Source organism: Heterodontus francisci, unplaced genomic scaffold, assembly GCF_036365525.1.
Source record: "Heterodontus francisci isolate sHetFra1 unplaced genomic scaffold, sHetFra1.hap1 HAP1_SCAFFOLD_341, whole genome shotgun sequence".
Classification (NCBI taxonomy): Eukaryota; Metazoa; Chordata; class Chondrichthyes; order Heterodontiformes; family Heterodontidae; genus Heterodontus; species Heterodontus francisci.
Window position 1 is genome coordinate 539,217 of NW_027141749.1, and position 20,342 is coordinate 559,558.

Sequence of the window (20,342 nt, forward strand, 5' to 3'; positions counted from 1 at the left end):
TCCTCTTGCAACCATGACGACATGTACTTGCCCCGCTCTGTCGCCATACTAACAGGCACGGCTGCCCGCTCTGTCACCCGAGCGAAAGGTTCGGCCGGACCCGGTCACCATGGCGAAAGGCCCTGCCCCCAGCTCTGTCAACTCAGCAACAGGTCCCGCCTCTGCTTTGTTTCCGTAGTGATAGGCCCCAATACATGGCTGGACATAAAGATTGAGTTTCTGTCATCATTGAATGAATTTAACAATTGGAGGAAAGGGATATTTCAGCACATTCTTCAACTGCTCTCTGAACTGAGTCTGGGTCACGGCATAAATCGCAGTGTTTGTGCAGCAACTCAGGAGCTGCAGCATGAAGCCCAATTCCCTCAGATAAACAGGTAGAGATACAGACCGATACCCCAACCAAAACATCCGGTACAATATCGAAAACATCATAAACACTGCCCATAACAGGATGAAATTCCCCGAGATAACTAAAAGTAATATGATGGATTTCCTTCGCCTGTCCATCTCAGGGTCTCAGTGACTCTCCCCACTGCTGTGAGCCCGGAGCCTCCTGCGTGCTCTGCTGCTCACTAAAATGTGTCTGTCGGTGAGAGCATTGAGCAGCAGAATCACCACAAATGGGACCCCCGGGGTTAGAATATTGTGGAGGAGCACGACTGTTCCCCAGACCCGAGAATACAGACCCTCAAGTTGAAGTTCATCAGCCAATAATCGCCAGCTAACATAAAATACCGGAAGATGTTCTTTAAACAGCTCAGCACAGTTACTGTTCCCAAGACCACAGCCGCCGTTTTCTCGCTGCAATATTTACTTTTCAGCTTCTGGCAGCAAATGGCCACAAATCGATCAAAGGTGAAAGTAACAGTGAACCAGACAGAACAGTCTGTGACTGCATAAAGAAGGATGGCATGGATATTACACACGCGGATGGACCGCAGGAACCGAAACTGTTCCCAATAATCAATGGGAATCTGCCTCAGTATCAGGTCGAGGATAATGATCAGCAGATCCGCCGCTGACATGGCCACCAGGTAGCGAGAGACACATTTGGAGAGACCACACTTTCCCTTAGAGAGGATCCCAATCGTCAGGAAGTTAACTGTGAGGAAGGGAAATAAGCGAAGAGATAACACATCAGGCTGGGAGCAAAGTTACCAGTTTGAATGAAGACATACTGAGATTTACAAATGTGTTCCGGTATCCAGTGATGTGTTGAAATAATTGGACCTGAAAGAACAAATTGGAAGGTCTGTGATCCGGTGGAAGGCAGGAGAGATTAAATAACAAAAGAATGACACGGAAATTATTAAATTCAATGTTGATCATAATCCTCCCCCTCCCTCCTTTCCCTGTTTGGTTCAAAAACTGTCCCATCTCTAATCCCTCCCAGTTTTGACAAAGGGTCACCGAACTGAATCATTCACTCTGATTCTCTCTCCACAGATGCTGCCAGACCGGCTTAATATTTCCAGCATTTTCTGTTTCTTTTTCACATTTGCAGCATCTGCAGCACTTTGTTCATGCAGAAAAAGCTAAATGTTGGACTGATTGAGAGATTCCCTCACCTGTGACAGGCAGCACGGAATTCAATTATTTCAAAGCCATTACTGGAAATGAGTCCACTGAAAAATCAATGCACAAATAATCTCAATCATCACAAAATTCAATGGAAACAGGGGAATTATCGGACCAGTGGCAGGGATTTCTTACTCAAATGGGGAGCATAATTTAGTGAAAGCAGCGGTATTCCTCACGGCAGGCCAAAAATATGAGGGGATCCCAGTCTTGGCAGTTCAAAGTCCTCACTCGGCGCAATTCAGCGGCGCTCTGGCGATTAACTCCCCGGCGCCTTAGTCCACATCCCTTTCAGAATTTGGATCCGGCCTGCCAAATCTGCTGAACAATCTAAGGAGCAGCAGCTCAGTAGTATTGGCAACGCCAGTAGGAGCAGTGGAACTGCCAGTATTACATCAGGTCTGGAAGCAGGACCATCGCTGAAGCCCTAGACCCTTGGTAAGTGCAGCGAGGGCACCAGGGCCAGTCAGGGAGTGGGGCCACTGCCGGTACTGTGCCATGCCGGGGACCAAGACCATGGATGGAGTCCCGGATCCCAGTTAAGTGTAGTGAGGACACTGGAGCCAGTCAGGGAGAGAGGCCACTGCCAGTAATACACCAGGCCTGGGACCAGGACCATGACTGGAGACACTGGACCTTAGGTAAGTGTGATGAAGACAGTCAAGCCAGTTGAAGAGAGTGGGAACCACTGCCAATACTACACTAGTTCTGAGACCAGGACCATCGCTGGAAGCCCAGAGCCCATATAAGTGTCCCGTGGTCGCAGAACCTGACAGGTAACAGGGGGTATTGCTTATTCTGCACCAGGCCAGAGCTCACGCCCACTGCTGGAGAACCAGGACCCCAGGTTAGTGGTTTGGAGTCAGTAGGCCGGCCAGCTTGTGGGGCCTGCAGCTGCATAATTTGTGGTCCTGGAACTTGGACCATCGCTCGAGTCCCAGACACCAGATGAGTGCAGGGGTATCACAGGAACCAGAGAGAGGGACCCACTGCCGATACTACACCAGACCTGTAACGAGGTGCATTTCTAGAGCCCCAGATTACACCTATGTGTTACGGGTTTCATTGCCAGTCAGGGACCAGAGACCACTTCTTGATACGAGACAAGACCTTGGATCAAGACCTTCACTTGAGTTGGGACCCCAGATGAATGTGATGGGATAGCAGGTATCAGTCAGGGAATGGGGCTACTGTCGGAACGACATCTGGACTGGGACCAGGACCATCGCTGGACCCTCATAGCCAAGATACATGTGGCACTGCCACGTTGGCCTGTAATGCAGTGGGAGCACTGCCAGTACAATACCAGACGTACGACCATGCCTATCGTGGAGCCTCAGACCACAGGTCTGTGTGACAGGGCAGCTGGAGCAAGCCACGGAGGAGAGGCAACTACCAGCAGTACACCAGTCCTGGGAGCAGGACCATCGCTGGAAACAAGGACCTCAGTTAAGTTAAGTCGGGTAGCCGGGATCAGTCAGGGATCAAAGCTGATTTATACATAGATTAAGAGTAGAGGGATAACTAAGGAAAGAGTAGGGGCCATAAAAGACCAAAAGGTAACCTATGCATAGGAACTGAAGATATTAATAGGGTTCTTAACTGATACATTTTGTTTGTCTTCACAAAAGAGGGTGTTGATACAAATTTTGCAGTTAAGGAAGAGGGTTGTGAAGTATTGGATGTGATAAACATAGGGAGAGAGGAGGTACTAATTTAATTAGCATCTTGAAATGGATAAGCCACCAGGGCTGGACGAAATGAACCCTAGGTTGTAAAAGAAAAAGGGGAAGAAATAACGGAAAGTCTGCCACCATTTTCCGCTCTGAGGCCGTCTCTATATCTTCCTCAGAGCACCGTCTTCCACATAACAGCATTCTGGAACTCTTTTTACATCAGCTTCTGTCAGAGCCGACTGCTATTTTGTTTAACTCTGGATATGCTTGCTGTGTTGCGATTATGGAAGATTTGTTACACATATCATTTGGATTATATAAATTCATAAGGAAAGTTTCAGTTTCTCAGCTATCCGTTTGTGGTGCCAATTTTGCCTCCAACAATGGAAACTGTTTATCCATTGCTCGGGTTACTACACTCACAGGACATATTCCCAGAACTTGTTCCTGCAACTGTTCTGTTTCTTTAACTTCACGTGGTTTCTCTGTAATTACGGGAGAAACTGATAATTTTGCTCTGGAGAAATCATTCCCCAAGAGTAGGTTAATGCCATCTACAGGCAAGCTATGGGCAACTCCTACGGTTACCATCCCAGATATGGCGTCACACTTAGGTGCACTCGGTACAAAGGTACGGGTACATAGCCAATACCATGAACTCAAACTTCAGCGTTCAGTGTGCTTTCTGTTGGATATGTTATACCTTTCCCCAACAAGTCTCCGCCACTTTCTCAGCATTAGCTTTCTGTACCTCAAGAAGTCACATGAGTTTTCCGCACAACTTCTGATCATAGATGTCCCACCTTGTGGCCACTGCAGAATCACAGACTCGTTACAATGCAGAAGGTGGTCATTCGTACCACCATGTCCACACTTGCTTCCCTAATGAGCAATTCTCTCAGTTCTATTTCCTTGCCTTCCCCATATAACCTTGTACTGCCCTCCTTTTCACATAGCTGTCCCTTTTGAATATTTCAATTAAACATGTCTCCACCACACTCTCAGGCAGCGCATTTCAGACCGTAAACACTGGTTGCGTGAAAACATAATTCCCTGTGTCACTTTTGCTTCTCTTACCAAATAATTTAATCTGTGCCCTCCCGTTCTTGATAATTTCATGAGTGGGAACATTGTCTCTCTCTATCACCTTTGTTCGGACTCTTCATGGTTTTGAATAATTCGATCAAATGACTTCTCAGCCTTCACCTCTTCAAGGAAGACAGTCATAAATTCTCCAATCTATCTTCAAAACTGAAGTTCTTCACCCCTGGAACCATTCCAGCGAATCTTTACTGCACTCTTTCCAATGCCCTCACGTTGTTCCTCAAGCGTAGCATCCTTAATTGGAAGCAATACTCGAGCTGAGGCTCAACTCGTATCTTCTTCATGTTCAGCATAACTTCCTTGCTCCGGCACTCTATGCCTCTATTAATTAGGCCCAGGAGACCGTATGCTTTATTAACCAATCTCTCGACCTGTCCTGCCTCCTCCAATGACTTAAGCACATATACACGTAGGTCCTTCTGCTCCTGCACCTATTTGCAATTGTACTTTTTATTTTATATTGCCTCTCCATGTTCTTCTTACCAAGATGATTCACTTCATTTTTTTTCTGCATTGAGCTTCATCTGCCCCCTGTCTGCCAATTCCACCGGCATGTCTATGTCCTTTTGAATTGCTACATTGTCCTCCTCACAGTTCACAATGCTTCCAAGTTTAGCATCCTCTGCAATCGTTCAAACTGTGCCCTGTACACCAAGATCTAGGCCAATAAAATGTGTCATAAAAAATAAGGCTCCCAAGACGGCTCCCTGGGGAACTCCACTGCAGACCGAACTCCACTACAGACCGTACTCCAGCCCACAAAACATCCATCAACCACAAATCTTTGTTTCCTGTCTCTCAGACAATAGTGTATCCATGTTCCTATCACCCCTTTTATTCCATGCACTGCAAGGTTGCTCACAAGTATGTTGTGTGGCACTGTAACAATTGCCTTTGAAAAGTCCATATGTACCACATCAACAGCATTTCACTCATCAACCGTCTCTGCTTTCAACTCAAGAAAACTCCTGCAAGTCTGTTAAACGTGATTTTTCCTTAAGAATTCCTTGATGTGTTTCCTTAATTAACTCACAATTGTCCATGCCACTATTGATTTTGTCCAGGTTTATTTTTATCTGTAGATTTTCCGACCACCAAAGTTAAACTGACTGGCCTGTAGTTGCTGTGTTTGCCTTCACATCCTTTTTGAACAAGGGTTTTCAGTTCTCAGGTCCTCTGGCACCACCCTCGAATCCAAGGAGGACCAAGAACCAGTGCCTCTGCGATTGCCACCCTCACTTTCCTCATATCCTTGGATGCATCTTATCTAGTCCTGGAGCTTTGTCCACTTTAAGTACAGACAGCCGAAATAATACCTCCTCTTTATCAATTTTAAATCACTTTAGTGTCTGACTAACCTCCTTTTTCGACATTTCTTGGTTGCATCTGCTTCCTTGATGAAGAATGTTGAATATCTCATCTATGCCCTCTCTTCCATGTGTAAAACCCTTTCTGGTCTCGAATCGGCACCACTCCTCCTTTTCCCACCCTTTTGTTGTTTATATGGCGGCAGAAAACTTTGGAATTTCACGTAATGCTAGCTGCCAGTCTCTTTTTATGTTCTCTCTTTGCTTCTTTTATTTACTTTTTCACTTCCCCTCTGGACTGTCTATATTCAGCCTGGTTCTCAATAATATTTTCTAACGGGAATTAGTTATAAGCATACTTTTTCTTCTTTATTTTAGTCTGTACTTGTTTAGTCATCCAAGGAGTTCTGGGTTTGGTTGTCCTACTTGTCCCCTTTGAGGGTAAATACCTTTACTGGGCCCAAAAGATCTCTTCCTTGAAGGTAGCCCATTGTTCATCTATTGGCTTTCCTGTCAGTTTTTGACTCCAGTTTATTCATCCCAGTTCCATTCCTACCCCATTGAAGTTGGCCTTCCCCCAGATAATTATTCTTACCCTGCTCATTGTCCTTTTCTACAGGCAGTCTAAACCTGGGACTGGAAGTGATCCTCAGATTATCGCTTTTGAGGTCCTGCTTTTTTAATCTCCTTCCTAGCTCCCTAAAATCTGCTTTCCGGACCTCATCGCCTTTCTTCCCTCTGCCTTTGGTATCAATGTGTACTGCGACCTCTGGCTGTTCACCCTCCCGCAGAAGAATGGCCTGCAGCTGCTCCGTGACATCTTTGACCCTGGCACCAGGGAGGCAACACGCCATCCTGGATTCAAGTTTATTGCTGCAGAAACGCCAGTCTGTTTCCCTAACTAACGAATACCCCATCACAATGGCTCTTCCAATCCTTTTCATCCCCTGCTGTGCAGCTGAGACTCCAGTGATGTCACAAATCCGGCTGACTGCGTTCATCTGAGGAACCATCACCTGCACCAGTATCCAAAATGTAGAACCGATTTGCGAGTGAGATCATATCAGGCGACTCCTGCACTACCTGCCTGGTTTTCTTAGACTGCTTGGCGGGCACACATTCCCTCTCCGCCTGCATGCTCTTAACCTGCGGTGTGGCGGCCTCCTAAAACGTGCTATCCATGTAATCAAGGAGAGTATTACGGTGGCAGAAAGGACGTTTGAGGACTCGTCTACTGAGGTAGTATGGGCCGAGGTTAGAAACAGGAGAGGAGAGGTCACCCTGTTGGGAGTTTTCTCTTGACCTCCGAATAGTTCCAGAGATGTAGAGGAAAGGATAGCAAAGATGATTCTCGACAGGAGCGAGAGTAACAGGGTAGTTGATATGGGGGACTTTAACTTTCCAAATATTGACTGGAAATACTATAGTTCGAGTACTTTAGATAGGTCTGTTTTTGTCCAGTGTGTGCAGGAGGGTTTTATGACAAAGTATGTAGACAGGCCAACCAGGGGCGATGCCACATTAGATTTGGTACTCGGTAATGAACCCGGCCAGGTGTTAGATTTAGATGTAGGTGAGCACTTTGGTGATAGTGACCACAATTCGGTTAGATTTACCTTAGCGATGGGCAGGGACAGGTATATACCGCAGGGCAAGAATTATAGCTGGGGGAAAGGAAATTATGATGCGATTAGGCAAGATTTAGGATGCGTAGGATGGGGAAGGAAACTGCAGGGGATGGGCACAATCGAAATGTGGAGCTTATTCAAGGAGCAGCTACTGCGTGTCCTTGATAAGTATGTACCTGTCAGGCAGGGAGGAAGTTGTCGAGCGGGGGAGCCGTGGTTTACTAAGGAAGTTGAAGCGCTTGTCAAGAGTAAGAAGAAAGCTGATGTTAGGATGAGACGTGAAGGCTCAGTTAGGGCGCTTGAGAGTTACAAGCTCGCCAGGAAGGATCTAAAGGGAGAGCTTGGAACTGCGAGGAGAGGACACGAGAAGTCATTGGTGGATAGGATCAAGGAAAATCCTAAGGCTTTCTATAGGTATATCAGGAATAAAAGAATGACGAGAGTTAGATTAGGGCCAATCAAGGATAGTAGTGGGAAGTTGTGTGTGAAATCAGAGGAGGTAGGGGAAGCGTTAAATGAATATTTTTCGTCAGTATTTACAGTAGAGAAAGAATATGTTGTCGAGGAGAATACTGAGATACAGACTACTAGGCTAGATGGGATTGATGTTCACAAGGAGGAGGTGTTAACGATTTTGGAAAATGTGAAAACAGATAAGTCCCCTGGGCCAGATGGCATTTATCCTAGGATTCTCTGGGAAGCCAGGGAGGAGATTGCAGAGCCTTTGTCCTTGACCTTTATGTCGTCATTGTCGACAGGAATAGTGCCGGAAGACTGGAGGATAGCAAATGTTGTCCCCTTGTTCAAGAAGGGGAGTAGAGACAGCCCTGGTAATTATAGACCTCTGAGCCTTACTTCAGTTGTGGGTAAAATGTTGGAAAAGGTTATAAGAGATAAGATTTATAATCATCTTGAAAAGAATAAGTTCATTAGCGATAGTCAGCACGGTTTTGTGAAGGGTAGGTCGTGCCTCACAAATCTTTTTGAGTTTTTTGAGAAGGTGACCAAACAGGTGGATGAGGGTAAAGCCGTATATGTGGTGTATATGGATTTCAGTATGGCGTTTGATAAGGTTCCCCATGTTAGGCTATTGCAGAAAATACGGACGTATGGGATTGAAGGTGATTTAGAGCTTTGGATCAGAAATTGGCTAGCTGAAAGAAGACAGAGGGTGGTGGTTGATGGCAAATGTTCGTCCTGGATTTTAGTTACTAGTGGTGTATCGCAGGATCTGTTTTGGGGCCACTGCTGTTTGTCATTTTTATAAATGACCTGGATGAGGGTGTAGAAGGGTGGGTTAGTAAATTTGCGGATGACACGAAGGTCGGTGGAGTTGTGGATAGTGCCGAAGGATGCTGCAGGTTACAGAGGGACATAGATAGGCTGCAGAGCTGGGCTGAGCGATGGCAAATGGAATTTAATGAAGAAAAGTGTGAGGTGATTCACTCTGGCAGGAGTAACATGAATGCAGAGTACAGGGCTAATGGGAAGATTCTTGGCAGTGTAGGTGAGCAGAGAGATCTTGGTGTCCAGGTACATAAATCCCTGAAAGTTGCCACCCAGGTTAATAAGGCTGTTAAGAAGGCATATGGTGTGTTAGCTTTTATTAGTAGGGTGATCGAGTTTCGGAGCCACGAGGTCATGCTGCAGCTGTAGAAATCTCTGGTGCGGCCGCACCTAGAGTATTGCGTGCAGTTCTGGTCACCGCATTATAGGAAGGATGTGGAAGCTTTGGAAAGGGTGCAGATGAGATTTACTAGGGAGTTGCCTGGTATAGAGGGAAGGTCTTACGAGGAATGGCTGAGGGACTTGAGGTTGTTTTCTTTGGAGAGAAGGAGGAGGAGAGGTGACTTAATAGAGACATATAAGATAATCAGAGGGTTAGATAGGGTGGATAGTGAGAGTCTTTTTCCTCAGATGGTGATGGCAAACACGAGGGGACATAGCTTTAAGTTGAGGGGTGATAGATATAGGACAGATGTCGGAGGTAGTTTCTTTACTCAGAGAGTAGTAGGGGCATGGAACGCCTTGCCTTCAGCAGTAGTAGGTTCGCCAACTTTAAGGGCATTTAAGTGGTCATAGGATAAACATATGGATGAAAATGGAATAGTGTAGGTCAGATGATTTCACAGGTCGGTGCAACATCGAGGGCCGAAGGGCCTGTACTGCACTGTAATGTTCTATATTCTATGTTCTCATCCGCCATCTCACAGCTGCACAACAGTGACTCCAGCCAATGGTGGAGTTCCAAAACCCAGAGCTCAAGCTGCTGCTGGTGGGGACACTTCCTGCAGATGTGTTTGTCTGGGACTCATGGCGCATACATGACATCCCATATGCCACAGGCAGAGCTGCCCTGCCATACCCTAACTTTATGGACTAGTTAGTAGAAGTCGAATAGCTTATCCGGTAATCTCCAGATGGTTCCTTCCACAGCACTGACGCAAGAACCAAAATACTGGAGGGTGAATAAATTGGAAAAAAGTGGAGAAATGGAACACATCCTCTTCCCCCTTCACCGAACTCGTCACTCACCAAACTCGAAACTCAATACTGAGCTTGCAGAATGCACGCTTTTGGAGTTCGAAATGATCACTAAACACTCTTGATAAGTTCGGGTAGAACACAGACACTGATCATCCTCGATAGAGTTGAGTTTGGTTCGGTCACTAATCCTCCTCAATTGATTCGAGATCGACACGGACACTTATCCACCTTGGTGGATTCTTGATCGACACAGGTATTGACCCTCCTCGCAGATTCTAGTTCACCACGGGCACAGATCCTCCTTTGCTGAGTTGAGTTTGATGAGAACTCTGATCCTCTTCAGCGAATTGAGTTCAACATGGGCACTGATCATACTTGGCATATTCGAGACTGATATATGCACTGACCTTCCATGGCAGATTCGGGTTTCACTTGGGCATTGATGCTCCTCGGCCTAGTCGAGTTCCCTCGAGTGATTGATCCTCCTCAGACGAGTCGAGTTCGACGTGGGCTCTGATCCTCCTTGGTGGATTTGATTTTGCTTGGGCCCTGGTCACTTTTGGCAGATTCGAGTTTGAAATATTCACAGAACCACCTCGGTGGATTTGGGTTCTACACAGGCACTGATTCTCCATGGTGGAGTCCAGTTTGACATGGGCACAGATCCTCCTCAGCGGACTGAAGTTCAGCAATGATAACATTTTGGCTTTCAGGCTTCAGTCTATCCTCAGCACCATCCTTCTTGGCCAAAGAAGGGAATCATTTGGCGTTTCCAGCTATTCATTCTTGTTCTCGGCTATTTGCCTTAATTTCACACTCCTACCTTATATCTTTCTTCGGTTTGTGGAAGTGATGGACAGAGCGTTTTGGCTTGTGCAGAAGCACAAAATCATCAGTAATTTCCGCTGCTTGTCTGCCCTTGGAAACGTTCAGGTTCACTACATGAGTTCTTACTGCTGGAGGGATTGATTGTTTAAACTGTTTCAATTGAATCAGTTCTTTATGATTCTCAAACGTGGTTTTCAGCTTTGCTGCACGTTTCCAACCATCAAAGTTAATTTGCTTTTCCCTCTCAAATTCTACTTAAGTCCTACCAAGCCAATCTCTGGAGGTTCCAAAACGTGTGTTTGTGAGCTTCAATGACTACGTCATGCACAGCGGGATAGCCTTTTTTCCACCTCATAATCTGCAGAAGCCTCTTCAGGAAGCATGGCGTAAGTGCATGATCTAGGACCTCATCTGCCTTGCGTTAGCAGTGTCCAGCTTTCCTTTGCCCATTTTTGTTGTTGGGATATTTTTTCAAAAGTAATGAAAATTACCTCTACGTTCCTTTCCTCAATCTTAGGAGAGCTTGCATAAATTCAAATAGCGTTTTGTTGGGTCCTGGGCTGGATTCAGCATTTTCCTGACCAGAATTTAACCTGGAGTCAATACTACCACTTTGCGCTTGTTCCATTTCACATTCTCACTGAAGTGTCACTCTTGAGGCAGGAATTCTTGAGACTAGAGCAATAGTAATCTGCCACACCGGAACACAAGCTTACTCTGCAAAGCAGCCTTCATCCACTCAGTGTAGCCAAGCCCTCCTTTTCTATGTATTGCCCTCTCTTCAGGCATGTGAAAACTACACCTTAAATGTAGAAGTTATTTCTAAGAGAGACAAAGTCTTCCTTTGCAGAGATGACAGTAACACGTTTCTGGGTCTCGCTCTCTCTTTCCACGCAGGGCAAATCAAAGACGTCAAAGCTTGCTCCTCGTAGAGTTCACTGGTCCCTTTCAATCCCCAAATAAAACTGAAAACATTCAACAGTCAAGTCACAAGACAGTCATTAATCTTCCTCGTTGATTAGAAACAAGTCTTGCAGTCTACACTCTTCAAACACCAAGGCCAGAATTATATGCCCCCGCACCATCCCCAAAGAGCGGGATGGTGTGGCGGGGGATGGACGAGGGGGGTGGTGGGCTGAGGTGGGGAGTGGCGGAAAATGTAGTGCAGGTTTGGAAAGACCTTCCCAATTTACGCAGGGCAGCGGTGGTGATTAAGGGCCCGCCTGTCATCAGCCAATCATGGTACTTAAATGGTCAGTTAACGGCTGCATAAGGTCCACCGCCCGCCGCTCGGGGAAATTTATTCTTTGCTTCCGAGTGGCTCAGGCCGGAGAAAAGCTTCTTGTTAAATGTAAGTTGTCTTCTGACGGCCTGGGAGGGGGGCCTCCATGATCAGTCACCCTGCGCCAGCTGGGGGACAGTCCCGATATCCCAAACACCCCGAACACCCAGCATGCGTCCCCACAATCGACCACACATGCCTAGCCGGGTTTTTCCTGGCGAGACCCCGAAATCTTACCGATTTCCGGGGCTCCCTGACATCTTTCGTCTTCAGCTGGGTTGCAGTACCAGCAGTGGCCACCGCTTCCAGTTGCGCTGCTGGGTCAGACAGCTGTCGATCTGATGATTGGGCAGCAGCTCCATTAGGCAGGACCGCTTGCCTCAATGTGATGGAAGACCCGCCTCAGACTAATTAAAGACCTGGAGACCGTAAAATGCCATCCGGATACCCTGGCCCGGCAGAGGTGGTTTTGCTACTGACATTTCAGTTGTGGCTCCCGTTTTCAGAGGGTAATATCTGGGCGCAAGTGTCATAATTCGCCGATCAGAGAAAATCCCTTTTCCCAGCTTTCAAAAACACCCAAAATTCCCATATTGCAACAAAAATAATCTCTTGTAACACTGGGTAAACAATTGTCCTCTGGTCTTGATCCTTCAGACAATGGGAATGTCTTATTTTACCCTCTGTGCCCTGTTCTGACCCATCGTAATGTTGAGCACTTCTATGAAATCTCCTCTTCACTTTTTTCTCCTCCAAGGAGAACAACCCCAGCTTCTCCAATCTATCCAGATAGCAGGATTCCTCATCCTTGCTGCTGGCAAATCAACATCAAGCTCCTCTGGCAAAACTGAGGTCGATGGGGATCAGGGGGAAAATCCTTCGCTGGTTGGAGTCATACCGAGCGCAAAGGAAGATGGTTGCGGTTGTTGGAGGTCAATCATCTGAGCTCCAGGACATCACTGCAGGAGTTCCTCAGGGTAGTGTCCTCGGCCCAACCATCTTCAGCTGCGTCATCAATGACCTTTCTTCAATCATAACGTCAGAAGTGGGGATGTTCACTGATGATTGCACAATGTTCAGCACCATTCATGACTCCTCAGATACTGAAGCAGTCCGTGTAGAAATGTCGCAATTCTTGGACAATATCCAGGCTTGGGATCATAAGTGGCAAGCAACATTCCCATCACACAAGTGCCAGGCAATGATCATCTTCAACAAGAGAAAATCTAACCATCTCCCCTTGACATTCAATGGCATTACCATCACTGATTCCCCCACTGTCAACATCCTAGGGGCTACCATTGACCAGAAACTAAACTAGAGTGGCCGTATAAATACCATGGATGCAAGAGCATGTCAGAGGCTAGGAATCCTCCTGCGGAAAACTCACCTCCTGACTCCCCAAAGCCTGTCCACTATCCACAACCACAAGTCAGGAGTGTGATGGAATACGTTCCACTTGCCTGGATGAGTGTAGCTCCAACAACACTCAAGAAACTCGACACCATCCAGGAGAATGCAGCCCATTTGATTGGCATCCCATCCACAAACATTCACTCCCTCCACCACCGACACACAGTATCAGCAGTGTGTATCATCTACTAGATGCTCTGCAGAAACGCACCAAGGCTCCTTCGACAGCACCTTCCAAACCCGCGACCTCTACCAACTAGAAGAACAAGGGCAGTAAATGCATAGGAAAACCACCACCGGCAAGTTCCCCTCCAAGTCAAACATCATCCTGACTTGGAACTATATCGCCGTTCCTTCACTGTCTTCTGGGTCAAAATCCTGGAACTCCCTTCCGAATATCACTTTGGGTGCACCTACCCCACATGGACTGCAGCGGTTCAAAAAGGCAACTCACCACCACCTTCTCAATGGCAATTAGCGGTGGGCAATAAATGCTGGCCGAGTCAGCGATGCCCACATCCCATGAATGAATAATAATTTAAAAAATCCTGCAGTTACTAAACACGAGTGGGCTGCACCCAAGCTGGCGGGGCAATGATAAGTCATGTTCCAGCTCACCAGAGGGATGTGGTCACACACGAGTTATGTTACACAGGACTCAGATGAGAACATTACTGGAGCAGCAGACAAGAGAATGCTGATGTGTATGCACACTGATATACGTTGTCTGCTGTCACTGTCAAGGAACATGGAGGAGTCTGGCTCCAACATGACGCAGGACATTGCACAGAGATTGAAGCCCATTCTTTCCCCTGTGGAAGCGGTTACTAACTCCATGACAGCACGAGCGGGACCAGCCGTGATACAGTGTCTGGTGACCATTGTCTCAGCTTCCACTGCAGATGCCCAACGTCTCAGTGATGCAGTGCAAGCTCAGACTGAGGTCCGGAGATCCATGCAGGATCAGACTGCGGCCTTCATGGCAGTGGATTTCAGTACTCAAAGTGGTTGGTAGGCTCTCACAGCAGTCCAGCAATCTGTGATCCAGTAAATTACTAGGATTGCTGAGGTGACGCCCATAGGAGTCGCAGTGGCTCCGTGGAGCACGAAGCTGCTGTCCTCTCTCAGGATGTCAACATTTGTTCTCCCTTCACTGCCACTCCACCAGTGTCTTTGTTATTGCTAATCAGCTAGTTCAGGCTGCTATTGTCAATGTCGAGGTTGTGCAGTCCGAATCCGAGCCTTCAAGGCCAGAGCTATTTGCAGGCGTCCTGCAAGACCACCAGCAGTCTCTCCCAGTGACAGTCAGGAGTCTTCTACCAGCCATGCTGCAGCCACTGGGGAAGGACTGTGTCGGAGCACTAGGCAAGTCAAGGGAAGCCACAAGATAGGCACTTAGGGAATACATAAGGGTAAATAGTTCAATTTTGTTGGGATAATGTATGTGTTGTTAGATAAATAAGCTAATTAAATGGATTTTTGTTGGTGGGTTTTCCTGCAGGATGGTATCCAAGAGGACGCTGTGATGGGGTGTCTCAGATGAGTGTAATGCTGGAGAAAGGGGGTCCACGGTGGGAGAGGGAAGTTGTCCTATGGAACCGGTATCTTATCAGACATTCTCTGACAGCCTGACTGGGTCGAAGACATGCAGGAAATATCCTCCATGCCTCCTCCTCCTCCTGAGATGGCCTCCGGATTCCTGGTGTCCATGCTTGTGTCCTCATGATGGTGATGATATGAAGGGTGCAGCAGAACGCCATGAACTTGGACACCTGCTCTCGTGTGTACTGGAGGGCTCCCCCTGAGCGGTTCAGACATCGGAAGCATTGCTTGCTCACACTGATGGTCTGTTCCACGATGTGATAATAATAGAACAGTACAGCACAGTACACGCCCTTCAGCCCACGATGTCGTGCCGAACCTTTAACCTACTCTAAGATCAAACCAACTACCTACCCTTCATTCTACTATCATCCATGTACCTATCCAAGAGTCGCTTAAATGCTCCTAATGTATCTGCTTCTACTACAAGCGCTGGCAGCGCATTCCACGCACCCCACCACTCTCTGTGTAAAGAACCTACCTCTGACATCTCCCAGAAACCTTCCTCCAATCACCTTAAAATTATGCCCCCTGGTGAGAGCCCTTTCCACCCTGGGAAAAAGTCTCTGACTATCCACTCTATCTATGCCTCTCATCATCTTGTACCCCTCTATCAAGTCACCTCTCATCCTTCTTCGCTCCAGTGAGAAAAGCCCGAGCTCCCTCAATCTTTCTTCGTAGGACATGTCCTCCAGTCCAGGCAGCATCCTGGAAAATTTCCTCTGCACCCTCTCTAAAGCTTCCACATCCTTCCTCTAATGAGGCGACCAGAACTGGACACAATATTCCAAGTGTGGTCGAACCAGGGCCTTATAGACATGCAGCATAACCTCGCGGCTCTTAAACTCAATCACCCTGTTAATGAAAGCCAACACACCATACGCCTTCTTAACAACCCTATCAACTTGGGTGGCAACTTTGAGCGATCTATGTACATGGACCCCACGATCCCTCTGTTCCTCCACTCTACCAAGAATCCTGTCCTTAAGCCTGTATTCCGCATTCAAATTCGACCTTCCAAAATGAATCACTTCACACTTCTCCAGGTTGAACTCCATCTGCCACTTCTCAGCCCAGCTCTGCATCCTGTCAATGTCCCGTTGCAACCTGCAACAGCCTTCTACACTATCCACAAGTCCAGCAACCTTCATGTCATCGGAAAACGTGCTAACCGAGCCTTCCACTTCCTCATCCAAGTCATTTATAAAAATCACAAAGAGCAGAGGTCCCAGAACAGATCCTTGTGGAACACCACTGGTCACCGAGCTCCATGCTGAATACTTTCCATCTACTACCACCCTTTGACTTCTGTGGGCCAGCCAATTTTGTATCCAGACAGCCAACTTTCCCTGAATCCCATGCCTCCTTACTTTCTGAATGAGCCTACCATGGGAAACCTTATCAAACGCCTTGCTAAAATCCATATACACCACATCCACTGCTCTTCCTTCATCAACGTGCTTTGTCACATGTTCTTGGTGGTGTGTTTAGTTGGCAGTGGCAGGTGGTTTAGGATGTGGAAAATCATGAGCTATGTGTAGAGGGGGAGGCCATTGTTTCTGTGGAGTCACATTCTGATTCTCAACAGAACCGTGCAGATGGTGGGGACCGTCGATTGCTTCAAAATGAACATATCATGGCTGCTGCCAGGATAGTGGACATTCACCAACATGATGTAATCGGAATGCTCACACACCATCTGTACATTCATGGAGTCAGAGTTCTTTCAGTTCCTGTACTTCTCCCTGTTGATATGGGGCCCCCGCAGAGTCTCCTACACCATCAGCAATCCCATTATCCTGGTAAATCCAGTGCCTCTCATCCTGGTTCTCCTTGCTGAGGGACTGGCCGGGATAATTCACCTCACCGGGCATAGATGGCTCTGTCACCTAGCGGGTACATCAGTAAACAGTCAACTGTGAGATTGAGGCTGATTGGAATAGGAGGGACAGTATTCAACTGTATAAACATTGGAATAAGCACACAAAACACCGAGGTGTAGTAAATGGTTGTTTTGCTGACAGGACGGCTGTAGACAGTGATGTCCCCTAAGGGTCAGTGCTGGAATGACAGCTTTTTTGCCATATTTCAATGACGGGGATATTGGAATTCAGAATAGAATCTCAAGATTTGCCGATGATACCAGATTTGGAGGTGTGGCAAACAAGTGAAGATCAGAATGGGCGTATTGGTGGCAGATCGAATTTAAAGCTGACAGGAGTGAAATGATAAATTTTGGTGGAAGGAATAGTACGAGGCAATACATACATAACGGCACAATTGTAAAAGGTGTGCAGGAATAGAAGGATCTAGCGGTGCATGTGCATCGATCTTTGAAGTGGAAGGACATAATGAGAGATTGATCAGTAAAGCAAATGGAATCTTACGCTTCATAAACAGAAGCATTGAAAACAAAAGCAGGGAAGTTATGCTGAGCATTTATAAAACTCTGGTTAGCCCTCCAACTAGTATTGTATTCAGTTCTGGTCACTTTAGGAAGGATGTGAGGGGCATTGAGGGGGCACAGAGGAGGTTTACCAGAATGCCTCCAGAGATGGGAGCATTTGTTACAAAGCTAAGTTAGAAAAACGGTGTTTATTCTCTTTTGAACAAAAAAGACTGTGGGGATTTTTTAAAAAAGGACAAGATTATGACAGGCATCGATAAGTTGTTCAAGGAACCATGTCCTTATTAACTAATGGTACAAGGACCAGAAACACAGATGGAGGCTTCAGATGCAGAGGGAATATGAGTAAAAAAAAACAAATATTCAACAGGGGGTAATGCCCTGGAACTCGCTGCCCATGAGGGTGGTGGAAGTGCAGACTATCAATGATTTCAGAAGGAATTTGGATGGGCAGGTGATGCAAATGGGCTTGCAGGACTACGGGGTTTGAAATAGGGAATGGGACTGGATGCTTATCTCAGCGAAAAACTGGCAATAACTCAATGGGTCGAATGGCCTTCATCTGTGCTGTAAATGACTCTATGACTCTCTGATGGGTATGCCAGCTGCTCCTACCTGGAATGATCCAGATATATAGAAAGTCAATGAAACTGTGGCCTTTACGGCAGCTGACAGCTCCGTCCTTACCCTGGTGTGAGGCTCCAGTTCGTGTTGCAGGAGGTGACACAGCGCTGTGATCAACTCCTTATTGAACCTGAATCACCTCACACACTGCGCCTGGGCTAGGTGTAGGTAGGAAAAGTGCTCTTGGAAAACCCAGCGCGTGTGGGTAGGGCAGAGCCCCCCTCCTCCTCCCTCTTTACAGAGCTTCCCATATTTGCAGCCTCTGCTGCATTTGTTAGTCATGTTAGAGACCCAGAGACACTGTAACTGCAGCCCCTTACCTTGTCCAGTGTTGGGTCACCAGATCCTCTGTCCTCCCTGAATGTTGGCAGCAGCTTAGGACACAACGTCCAGAAAACAAACCACAGCACCTCCACTAACTGTACAATCGCAGTATTCACATCATTTCATAGATCCAGGTTTCCATAGCGTTGGCACCAGTGGAGCCGTAGAGTGAAAATCACAGCCAAGGGAGATCGAGAGGGAAAGAAACTCACTTGCTAAAGGAAATTGGGGAAAAAAGACTACTCAAAGGCATATGATTTGCTGGTATATGGGAAATGGTAAGGAGATTGGGACCAATGGAGTGGCGCAACCAAGGAGGGATTCAAACACAAGGGTGAGAATATTAAAATTAAAGTACAGCAAGACCGGGAGCCAAATAGATCATTGAGTGCAGGGGTGATGGGTGACCGAGATTTTGTGTGAATTAGGATATGGGCAGCAGAGCACCGGATGAGCAGTGGGTTATCATGGTTTGTAACCGGGAGGGTAGCCAGGATAGAATTGAATTGGTTACGTGTGGATTTAACAAAGGCATGGATGAGGGTTCATGCACCAGATGGGCTGAGGTAGAGTTGGAGACGGGTGATATTGGAAAGGTGGCAGTATGAATGGTTGGTGATGGAGAGAAGATGGAGACGAACTCAGCTCAGTGCCAACTGCATGACAGAGGTTGCAAACAATCTGGTTCAGCCTCACATATTTGCCAGTGAGAAGGATGCAGACAGTAGATAGGGAATGACTTCGTTACAGGGACTAAAGACAATGGTCTTGGTCTTCCCAAGATTTAAATGAAAAGAACACTAAATTTGGTAAATATGGTTTATATATCTAATTACTGGATACAGAGACTTACCAGGGACTCCAACAATAGCGAGCATTGGATAGTAAACCACTTGAATCAACTTCAGTGCATAAACGATCCGGAGATCTAATGTTAGCCAAACGTAATCTCCAGTAATTAGGCCAAACCAATAGGAGAAACCCCTGCAGCCCAATGTTGTAACATTCCAATCTATTGTTCTCACATTCGGATCCATTGTTGTAACATTCCAATCTATTATTCTCAGATTCTGACCCATTGTTGTAACATTCTAATCCATTGTTCTCAGACTCTGATCCATGCTCTCCCTCTTACTGGAACTGCTGATTCCTGTTAGTGCCGGGGTGATGTTCCCACTGACTGTGGGATAAGACATTGAAAGCAGATGCTTATTAATTGAAGAGGGGAACTCTCCAGTGACACAATTAGGGTCCATGGATACTGACATTAATTACAGTCACTGAACAAACAATTTCATTTAACGCCTTTTTGTACCAAAGTAAAGTAACCATTTACCCAGTCTGGACGAGATGTATGTGGGTTGCTGAGGGAAGGAATGGTGGAAATAGCAGAGGCCTTGATAAGACTCCTCCAAACCAATAGTTCATTAATTTCAGAGGATGATGGGCCCCCCATTTTCCTTTCATTTTTAGATTTTCTAATTTTTTAAATTTTATTTCATCTTAGTTTGTTCAGTTTGCTTACCCACTGTCTTTTTCATGTTTGTACTTGTGGCTGTTCAATTGCAGTCCATTAACACCCTATCTGAACTAATGCTTGATCTTTCAACACACCATTAACATATTGTTTGCCTTTGCTCCATGGTCTTCTGGTCAGCTATTCTGTGATCCTATCAATACCTTCTTCTTTGTTATCTCTTGCCCCACCTCCGCTTTACTTGCTTACAACCTTTCACAATTCTAATATTTGCCAGTTCTGCCAAAGGGTCACTGACCTGAAATGTTAACTCTGCTTCTCTGTCCACAGATGCTGTCAGACCTGCTGAGTATTTCCAGCATTTCTTGTTTTTACTCCTCCAATTCTCCTTGGATTTGGGAATGGTACCAGGGGACTGGAGGCTTGTAAATGTGACACCCTGCTTAAAAAAGGAGAGAACCATTGACCAGTTAGTCTAATGTCGATGGTTGGAAATCTTCTCGAGGCCCTAAGCCAGCACAAAAATATTTATATGTTGGGAAAACATGGATTAATATATGCCAAGCATCACGGATAGCATGGTTAATGGCAAATCATGTTTG

The 20,342-nt window shown here is 46.5% G+C and overlaps 1 pseudogene; it reads right to left on the reverse strand.

Annotated features, from left to right (window-relative positions):
- Positions 1 to 225: 225 nt before the first annotated feature.
- Positions 226 to 19,300, reverse strand: LOC137364637 (probable G-protein coupled receptor 139; annotated as a pseudogene).
- Between the last annotated feature and the right edge of the window lie 1,042 nt (positions 19,301 to 20,342).